The sequence below is a fragment of the Rutilus rutilus genome (genome assembly GCF_951802725.1).
Source record: "Rutilus rutilus genome assembly, chromosome: 6".
Lineage (NCBI taxonomy): Eukaryota > Metazoa > Chordata > Actinopteri > Cypriniformes > Leuciscidae > Rutilus > Rutilus rutilus.
Window position 1 is genome coordinate 27562973 of NC_140214.1, and position 9629 is coordinate 27572601.

General features: G+C 38.0%; 1 long non-coding RNA gene across 1 annotated transcript; it reads right to left on the minus strand.

Annotated features, from left to right (window-relative positions):
• Positions 1-7801: 7801 nt before the first annotated feature.
• LOC311291503 lies at positions 7802-8758 on the minus strand. Its single transcript, XR_014627567.1, has 3 exons — positions 8682-8758; positions 8056-8139; positions 7802-7886 (listed from the first exon to the last, which is right to left on the minus strand). It is a non-coding gene; the product is annotated as an uncharacterized lncRNA (long non-coding RNA).
• Positions 8759-9629: the final 871 nt, after the last annotated feature.

Here is a 9629-nt window from a genome sequence, read left to right on the forward strand (position 1 = left end):
GCCAGATATCAGGAACAACATCTCCAAACCCCACTGTAGAGAAGGTCACGATGCAGAAGTAGAATGAGTCAAAAACTGTGAGTTTGCCTCCAGCACGCTGCAAATGCTCAACTCCACAAATGCTGGAGAGGTGGAAAAGTTTTGAAACAAATCCAACAAAAGTAAACGACACAAAGAGTCCATGTTAAGTTTGCAGGAAATGGGGGACTGTATACTACAGTAATATATGTATTATTAATATATTAATTATTGTCAAACTATGAATATATACTCACTAGCCACATTTATAGGTACACCTGTTCAACTGCTCGTTAACATAAATATCTAAACAACCAATCACATTGCAGCAAATCAATGCATTTAGGCATGTAGACATGTGTTAGCTGTGTTCGAAATCGCCCCTTATACCCTCATTCACTATTCCATACCTTTCTCCACTTATATAATCCACTTGAAGGAGTAAATGAAAACGAGACACTGAATTCAGTGAATTCGGACACTGAGTGTGCCGGAAGGGCTGCCGCTTTTGCATAGTTTGTGCTTGCCGTTTAATAATCAGTTCCAGTAGTAATAAAAAAGAAGATTTATCTTGAACCCTGTCATGGAAACTAGCATGTATAAACCTTAATTAAACTATTTAATAATCAATTAAAAAGAAATGTATGCATGTATGATTTTACGCTGTACCCACGGTTTGGAAAATGGATGTATGGATAATTCATCTGCGGGCGCCATTTTCTGGCGAGACATGGGAATTTAGTTGGCAGTGCATTATGGGTATTCTCTAGCCATTGATATCAGTTGTACACACGTTGTTGAGGTGCATTGTGAGATTGAATCAATGCACTCGATAATGTCCACTATGGTTTCAGACACCACTACAAATGGCTGCTCCCTCAAATAGTGCCCTATTTAAAGGGTTAGTTCACCCAAAAATGAAAATTCTGTCAGTAATCACTCACCCTCATGTTGTTCCAACCCCGTAAGACCTTCGTTCATCTTCGGAACACAAATTAAGATATTTTTGATGAAATCTGAGCGCTGGCTCACTCCTCCATAGACTTCTAGGTGACCGGAACTTGCTGGGCCAGAAAATTTATTAAAGAGATCGTTAATATAGTCCAAGTAACTACAGTGGCTCAATCTTAAGTATATCAAGCGACGAGAATACTTTTTGTGCGCAAAAACAAACAAAAATAACGACTTTATTCCACTATTCATTTCCTTCTATCTGGGCCTCGAGTTAGTTCACGTAGTGTTTTTGTGCAGCGCAAAACGTGTTGTTTTGTTCGTCACACGCATCACACACATGACCAGCGTCGGCCAATAGTGAGCCTACGTGGTGACTTGTAACACAGACGCGCTGCGCAAAAACACTACGTGAACTAACTCGAGGCCCAGAGAGAAGGAAATGAATATAGTGGAATAAAGTCATTATTTTTGTTGTTTTTTGCGCACAAAAAGTATTCTCGTCGCTTTTGAGCCACCAAGATTGAGCCACTGTAGTCACTTGGACTATATTAACGATCTCTTTAATAACTTTTCTGGCCCAGCAAGTTTCGGTCACCTAGAAGTCTATGGAGGAGTGAGCCAGCGCTCAGATTTCATCAAAAATATCTTAATTTGTGTTCCGAAGATGAACGAAGGTCTTACGGGGTTGGAACAACATGAGGGTGAGTAATTACTGACATAATTTTCATTTTTGGGTGAACTAACCCTTTAAGGGTATAGTGGGCGATTGCGGACACAGCCATGGTCAGGACGATCTGCTGAAGTTCAAACTGAGCATCAGAATGGGGAAGGAAGATGATTTAAGGGACTTTGAGCGTGGCATGGTTGTTGGTGCCAGACAGGCTGCTGATCTACTGGGATTTTCACACACAACCATCTCTAGAGTTTACAGAGAACGGTCAGAAAAAGATAAAACAACCAGTGAGCAGCAATTCTGTGGGTAAAAATGCCTTGTTGATACCAGAGGTCAGAGGAGAACAGCCAGACTGGTTTAAGCTGATAGAAAGGCAACAATATCTCAAATATCTCGTAACAACAGAGGTTTGCAGAAGAGCATCTCTGAATGCACAACACGACAAAACTTGAAGCAGACGGACTACAATAGCAGAAGACACACCGGTGCCACTCCTGTCAGATAAGAACAGGAAACTGAGACTATGATCTGAACAGGCTAACCAAAATGAGCCAATAGAAGATTGGAAAAACGCCGCCTGGGCTGATGAGTCTCGATTTCTACTGCGACATTCAGATGGTAGGGTCAGAACTTGAATGAATCAATCCTGCCTTGTATCACTAGTTCAGGCTGGTGTGGTGGTGGTGTAATGGTGTGGGAGATATTTTCTTGTCACACTTTGGGCTCCTTAGTACCAATTGAGCATCGTTTAAATGCCACAGCCTAGAGTATTGTTGATGATCACGTTCATCTCTTTGGGGCTGTTTACACCTGGCCACTTCATGCGTTTTCTCAGATCGGATAGCTATCTGATTAATCAAAACGATTCCATTTAGACCTGGTCACATAAATGTATTTTAGCAAAACAGATTTAAATCCGATCTTCAATTCCTGCGCTATATGCAGATTTAATGGAGTGCACGTCACCGAAAGCAACAGATATGAGCTGCATTTTATTGATCATCAACTAATTTCAAAATCAAAGACCGTGATAGTAGAGAGCGGCAACAGCACTGGTAAGATCATTTCGTTTCTTTACTTTTAATGAAGCTGATTGTGTGTTAAGCATCTGCGACTTACTTTCACTTTGATTTGTGATAGTTTGCAATTGGCTTGATGAATAGATGCTCAGCTGCTCAGCTGCTCATCTGCGGTGATGCGTGCTGCAGTAGCGCCGTCATATCTGGCTATAACATCACATATAGCCTATAACACGCTCTCACACTTTTAGTTTTTAGCATTGTTGGGAGGAGTACAATTTACATATGTGGTTTCAAAAACCAGATGCATTTACACCTGTCCAATTTCGTCTGGAATGCGGCTCAGACCACCTCCTGATGAGGTTTGAGCGATCGGATTTAAATCCGTCTCAAATGCGTTCCACCGGGTCTTTTCACGATCGGATAGCTATCCGATCATAGAAAACGCATGAAGTGGGCAGGTGTAAACAGCCGCTTTATGACCACAGTGTTTCCATTTTCTAATGGCTGCTTCCAACATGGATATTACTTCCATGTCACAAAGCTCAAATCACCTCAAACTAATTTCTTGAACATGACTTTGAGTTCACTAAACTCAAATATCCTCCACAGTCACCAGATCTCAATCCAATAGAGCAGCTTTGGGATGTGGTGGAACGGGAGATACGCAACATGGATGTGCAGCTGACAAATCTGCAGCAACTGAGTGATGCTATTATGTCAATATGGAAAATCTCTGAGGAATGTTTCCAGCACCTTGTTGAATCTATGCCATGAAGAATTAAGGCAGTTCGGAAGGCAAAAGGGGGTCCAACCTGGTACTAGCAAGGTGTACCCAAAAAGTGGCCGGTGAGTATTCATACCATTCTTATTCATTATGGGAGAGAATTGAAATATTCACTGTAACACACTCCTACAGAAATTACGTCGTAATGAAATGCAAAATTGTAATTTTCTGCATAATCTTTGATTTTGCATTGCATTCAAGGTTTTGCTTTTCATTAGTACCATTTCACCAAGTCGCTAATGAAAAGCAATGCCACTTTTCCTCTCTAATGATTTCATATGGATGGTGCAAAAATTATTTTCTATATTCATTGACCATTGACCATCTTTTTTGAACAGCATGAGCATGTTGCATTTTACATGCATTATACACAGAACAAATATTTTGAGCAAATGCCTTATAGAAGGATGTGAGATATGCAAGCTCAATTTCTGGGTAGAACCACCACACATTGACTAATGTGGCAAATGGTCATGAAGTGATGAGAGAACTCATCTTTTGCTCTGACTCTCTGTCTGCATTAGCTCTCCAAATGACACCAAGTCTATGAGCAAACAGCTTGTGAAAATCTCCTCTAAAAGCGTTGCGATGCACTTACTGGCAGTGTAATGGTGATCATGTAATGCTGTCTGTGGTTTTTCTAATGATGAACACTTGACCACAGAGCAATTAGTATATTGATTTAGTTCTGAGATAAAAGAAAATACTCCAATATATTGACAACTAAAATAAAGATAATGTTGCTGAGGTCTACAGCAGATAATCTGCAGCTACGTCATCTGAAAAACAAAGGATGCTAGAGCTTCTCTCTGAAATAAATACACTACATGACTTTTACCCTGATATTTGCCCCAATTTTTAGTCTTGATGTGTCAATGCTACTTTGTTTGATCAAGCTTCAGATTTTGGGCAGTCGGAGTTGACAGATTTCACAGAAAAAAGACATTGGTCAATAAAGTGAGATTAAATACATAAAATATATTTGTGTTATTTAACTGGTTTAATTCATTTTGAGGAACACTGAATCTGTTTTTGTGCAAGTGAGATAAGTAAATGCTTTCTGACATTTAGTCTAGAAGTACAATAACCATCATTTTATGCTGGTACACGATTTCTCTCAACATGGGGACAGGAGAGGTATCAGTCAATAAGCGGGAAAACAAAGTTACCTGTTTGAAAAAAATAACTGCTGTAAATTGAAATGCGTTACTTAAAACTTGTTATTTAAAGCAATCTGATTATGTAACTCACATGACTTGTAATGTTTTAACTTGTAATGCCTTTCCAATCCCAATTTAGGCCAAACTATGTACTATGGTATTTTACAATTAGTCTGGCAACACACCAGGGATTAATAAGGATGTGAAAACAGATGGACAAGCACATTTGTGGTGAGTAAGTGCTCCTGCCTCTAAAAGCAGAAAATGCAAAAATGAGCTGCAAGTCAATCTGTTTCTTACCCTGAACAGAGCTACACTGATTAAGACCAGGAGACACAGTTCCCCGCTGAAAAATCCAGCATAAACCAGGGGTGCGTTTCCCAAAAGCATCGTTAGCCAACTATGGTCGCAAGTTCCGTCGTTATCAGCATAGTTCAACGAGTCTGTGTTTCCCGAAACCATCGCTCCAACGAACATTCGCAAACAGCATCGCAAAGTTGTGTGGTTGGAACGACAGCTCTCGACCTGTGATTAGAAGCAGAGTTTCTTGTTTGCATGACGTGTGGACTTAATTAATCCTTGTCTAGAGCAAAATAAGCAAGCTGACATTAAGTGCAGTCTGTATCTTTTATTTAAAATACATGTCAAGTCAAGTCATCTTCATTTATATAGCGCTTTTAACAATGTAGATTGTTTCAAAGCGGCTTTACAGTAACAAACGGATAATTTAAGGTAACAGAGATTGTTTTGGCTTTATAGCGGTTCTTGAATAAAGATATTTTCCAGCTAAAGTTAGTTTTGATTGATTCACTTCCGTCATACAAATGTCATTTACGTCTTTTAGTTTGTCAAGAGATTTAAAGCACAGTTTTTGAAGAGTGGGCATGTGCGAACGTGCTCTAGTACGTAGATGTTTCGCTATAAATTACGAACATGGCATCTGAGGACTATTTCTCATTTTTCTCAGTTATTTTGCTTTATTTCCAGATTCAAGCATAGGCTCGTTTATGATTGAATCTGGAAATAAAGCAAAATAACTGAGAAAAATGAGAAATAGTCCTCAGATGCCATGTTCGCAATTTATAATTCGATCTCAAACAGATTCATTAAAGAAAGTTATTACTCCACCACCTGCATGACATCATTAACCAATGTGGTTGAACGACCAATTTGTCATACTTCGTACTATGGTAGTGAACCAACGAGTTATGTTGTTGTACGGGAAACGCACCCCAGGCTGGTTTATGCTGGTTTTTTTTTTTATGTTCTTGTTGTTCCTATTATCTTCAGTGGTTCTGCTTGTTAACAGCAGGTGTTCATCACTAATGCTCAATCATCACTTGAAGAGCTCTTTTCCAAAACAGCGATAAACGCCATTTAAAAAAAAGAGTTTGTCATGTCGTTTTGCTGTGTACCGAACCTATTCACTGCTCCATCAACGTTTCATGCCAAATCGCTATATTTCCTTGTTTAAAATGTACTGCAAGATGCAGTTCCTTTCCTTTTTTTAGCCTAAACGCGATACATCCTCTGGACTAATCAGAATTCTCTCTCTCTCTCGCTCTCTCACCCTCAAATCACTCACGCGTATCGCGCCAGATGCTCAATTCTCTCATTCGCGCCGCAGGACCTCCAGACGCGCATAAAAGCGTCTTTACATTGAATAACGGTGCGTGTCCACTACAGCGGCAAAACTCCGCTCAGTGCTGCTGGCAACGCTGTAACGTCTCTGCTTTGGGGTGTGTCTGTTGCGAGTGTGTTTAATCGAAGTTTTTTTAAACACACACAGTATTCATCAGCGATACACGCGATTACATTTAGAAATAGCTTTGTTTCCAAATGCACCAAGCAAAGATCCTTTCAATTTTATAAACTTTTATAAACCCAGCCAATATAATCACAATGAATACATCCAAAATAAAATCTTTAACACACATATATATATATATATATATATATATATAACAACTGCAAAGTGTCTAATTTGTAAACAAAATGATTTACACACTAAATCCAGCATAAACTCCGGCACAATTTGCATATTTTTAAACTCTCAAAACAGACGTCACATCCCGAACCTCACATTGGCTGCCGACCGCATTTTTCGCTTGATATTTGAATAAAGTCGAGAACTGCCCAACCTTTTGACGCTCTCGGTCGCTCTCAACGCTTTCTCCGGTCCGCTGTCAATCCCAAAATGCATTGCGTGAGCGTGAAGCTCGACTTCCATAATAGGAATGAATTGAAAACGCTCACTCCACTCGCACCGTGCCAGTGGACACGCACCGTGATGGGTTGGGCAGTTCTCGATTTTATGCAAATAACTTTAGTGAATGCCAATGTATTTATTACTGATTTATTTATTTTTTTGACAAACCATCAATTTTTGGAAAAAAATTATGGATTTATAGCGTTTTGAAAAGAAAAAAAAATTACTTTGAATTTATCATCAACAATATAGTTGTTTGATTTAATAATCATTGTTCAACATGTTCAGACTGAGCCAAAAAAAAAAAAAAACATTTTAACAGGATAAATTGAATATTCACATGTGTGGGTCTAGGTAAAAAATGTAATTTTCCTGAAAACTATTTAAATGGATTTATAGCGTTTTGGAAAAGAGCTCCTCACTTGTAGAGTAAATCTCCTTTATTTCACTAACTGTTACATTGCTTCAGTGTTACTTTTTCTCTCTATAGATTGGGACCATATGAAAACTGAAAAGCTGAGGATTTTACTGTGTACCAGTAAATATATAACCAGCAAAATGCTTTTTTTCCTTATCAAATAGTTCATTCAAATTCATTTGGAAAATCGTCTTGGTCGTGTTCTAACAACAAACACTAAGAAAAGTGATATGTGACCCATTTTTTGTGGTATTGCTGGGATCAATCCAGTATCCAAAAGACAATATACCACCAGCACACCAGCATCCCATGCTGGGATACAGGAAACCAGCAACCAGCATCCCATGCTGGGATACAAGAAACCAGCAACCAGCATCCCATGCTGGTCCCAGCGTGCAAAACATACCTTATGCTGGTGACCAGCAATGCTGGATTTTTCAGCAGGGATGTTGGGAAATCCTGTTTGACAAGCAGTTTGTGGTCAAATTAGGCTAAACATAGACTGTTTATGTGCATGTGCCTTGTATGTGAGTGTGTACATGAGCTGACTCACAAAGTGAAAATGAGGCAGACAATGGTGGAGATGAGGATGAGGACCTGATTGGACATGGCTGACTGTGTCCAGTGAGTAGCACGATGAAGATCATTCTGAGAGCCAGAGAGAAAACGATGATGGAATTACATTGAGTTTATTGTATATTTAAATGTTTGGTTGAACTGTCCTTTTAATGCCGTCTACAGCAGGCAGATAAATAGTCTGATCAATTTCCTACAGTATAACAAATGCATGTCTATACTTTCTTCAAAACATACTCACAACCATGTTTTCCAAGGCACGTTTTGCCAGCCAGCATTTCAGAAACACAGGGATGAAGAGGTTCCGTAGAGGGTGATAAAAAATCTGTTACAACAAAGACCACCCATTAAACTTTCACAGAAAACTGAAGCTTTTCACCAAAACAGACATTTAATACGTAATAATAAATAATCTTATAAGAACGTTCGTTTTTAAAAGCTCTAAACACATATCAGTCAAAAGGGAACACAGAAGGTCTAATCTTCCAACTTTAATGTTTTATGCAATTGTTTCTACAACATAAATATTGTGTTTAAAAAAAAAAAAGTTGTAAACAAGTTGCTATATTTTCTCTAAAATGGTATTTGGTTTCTACGGTGTTCTGCTATGGTGTTGAGGGTGGTTGTGTAGTGTGGTAGGTTATGAGTTATGAACCAAAGATTAATACTTTAAAAAAAGATATAGTACAAGAGATGCTTGTAAACAACACTAATAATAAAAGACCAGATAAAGATATTAATGGATTATGCATTCAATCGAATAGGCCTACATCTTTAGATAGGAAAATAATTGTTCAGGTGTGGCAGCATCACAGGAGGACTATTATTTTCAGTTGTATGTCAACAGTTGTTCAATTATATACTTACTCCGATCACAAAGGGCACTGTGTCAATCAATTCCAAGATAAACGCTATTTGAAGTACCTGCTGCCATATGTTTCCCTAGATTGTTAGAGAGATAAACAAACAGAATTAACACAGATGGTATCAATAGTTACATGAAAAATATACTGTATCAGTAGATTGTTTCTTTAGGGTCATTGTTTTGATGTTGATGTTCGATGTTCTTGTAAACTGATATGGAAAAAAATACGAAAAATGTATACCTTGTATCGTAGATATATCAGCAGGATTCTTATGAATAAACATATGGCAGCAACAGACACCTAAAGAAAATAGCTATTTGTTAAAATACATCAATAACTTTATATTAGTTCCATAACACAAACCTTTCACAAAATAAATAAAAAAATAAATAAAAAAATTGTGGATATTATGAGATTTATCTGCAGAACTACCTGTACAGCCCAAAGCGTTGGATTTCGTTCAACCCAAATAATTGAGGCCCTGGTAACAATAAAGGGTTATTAACATGGTGCAAATTAATAAATCAGAGCAATTTTATATTGAAATTCTGTCTTGTTTTTGGTTTCTTTGGAAATACATACCAGTTGATTCCAAGCAGGGTATAATTTCTGTAGTCGCAGCCGAAGCTGTGAGTAGAGGAATTACATTATTTTGAAGCAGATATCATTGTGGAACAGTCATTTTATAGAAGTATAAACTGAATAATTTTTTTTTACTAATCCTCATTTAAAGAATTGTTACTTTTACAAAATGAAGCAAGGTATTTATTTTCTAGTTTTGTTATATACAAACTCATTCGACATGGGCCAGTAACATAAAGGAAGTCTGCCTTCAAACACAATCATCATTAGATGTGTGTAGGGAATTGACAAGTAAGTGTAATGAAATTAGAGACTGTTAGTGCCTTTATGAGCAGAATTTTTCAGCCCATTACTGTTTCTCAGAGTC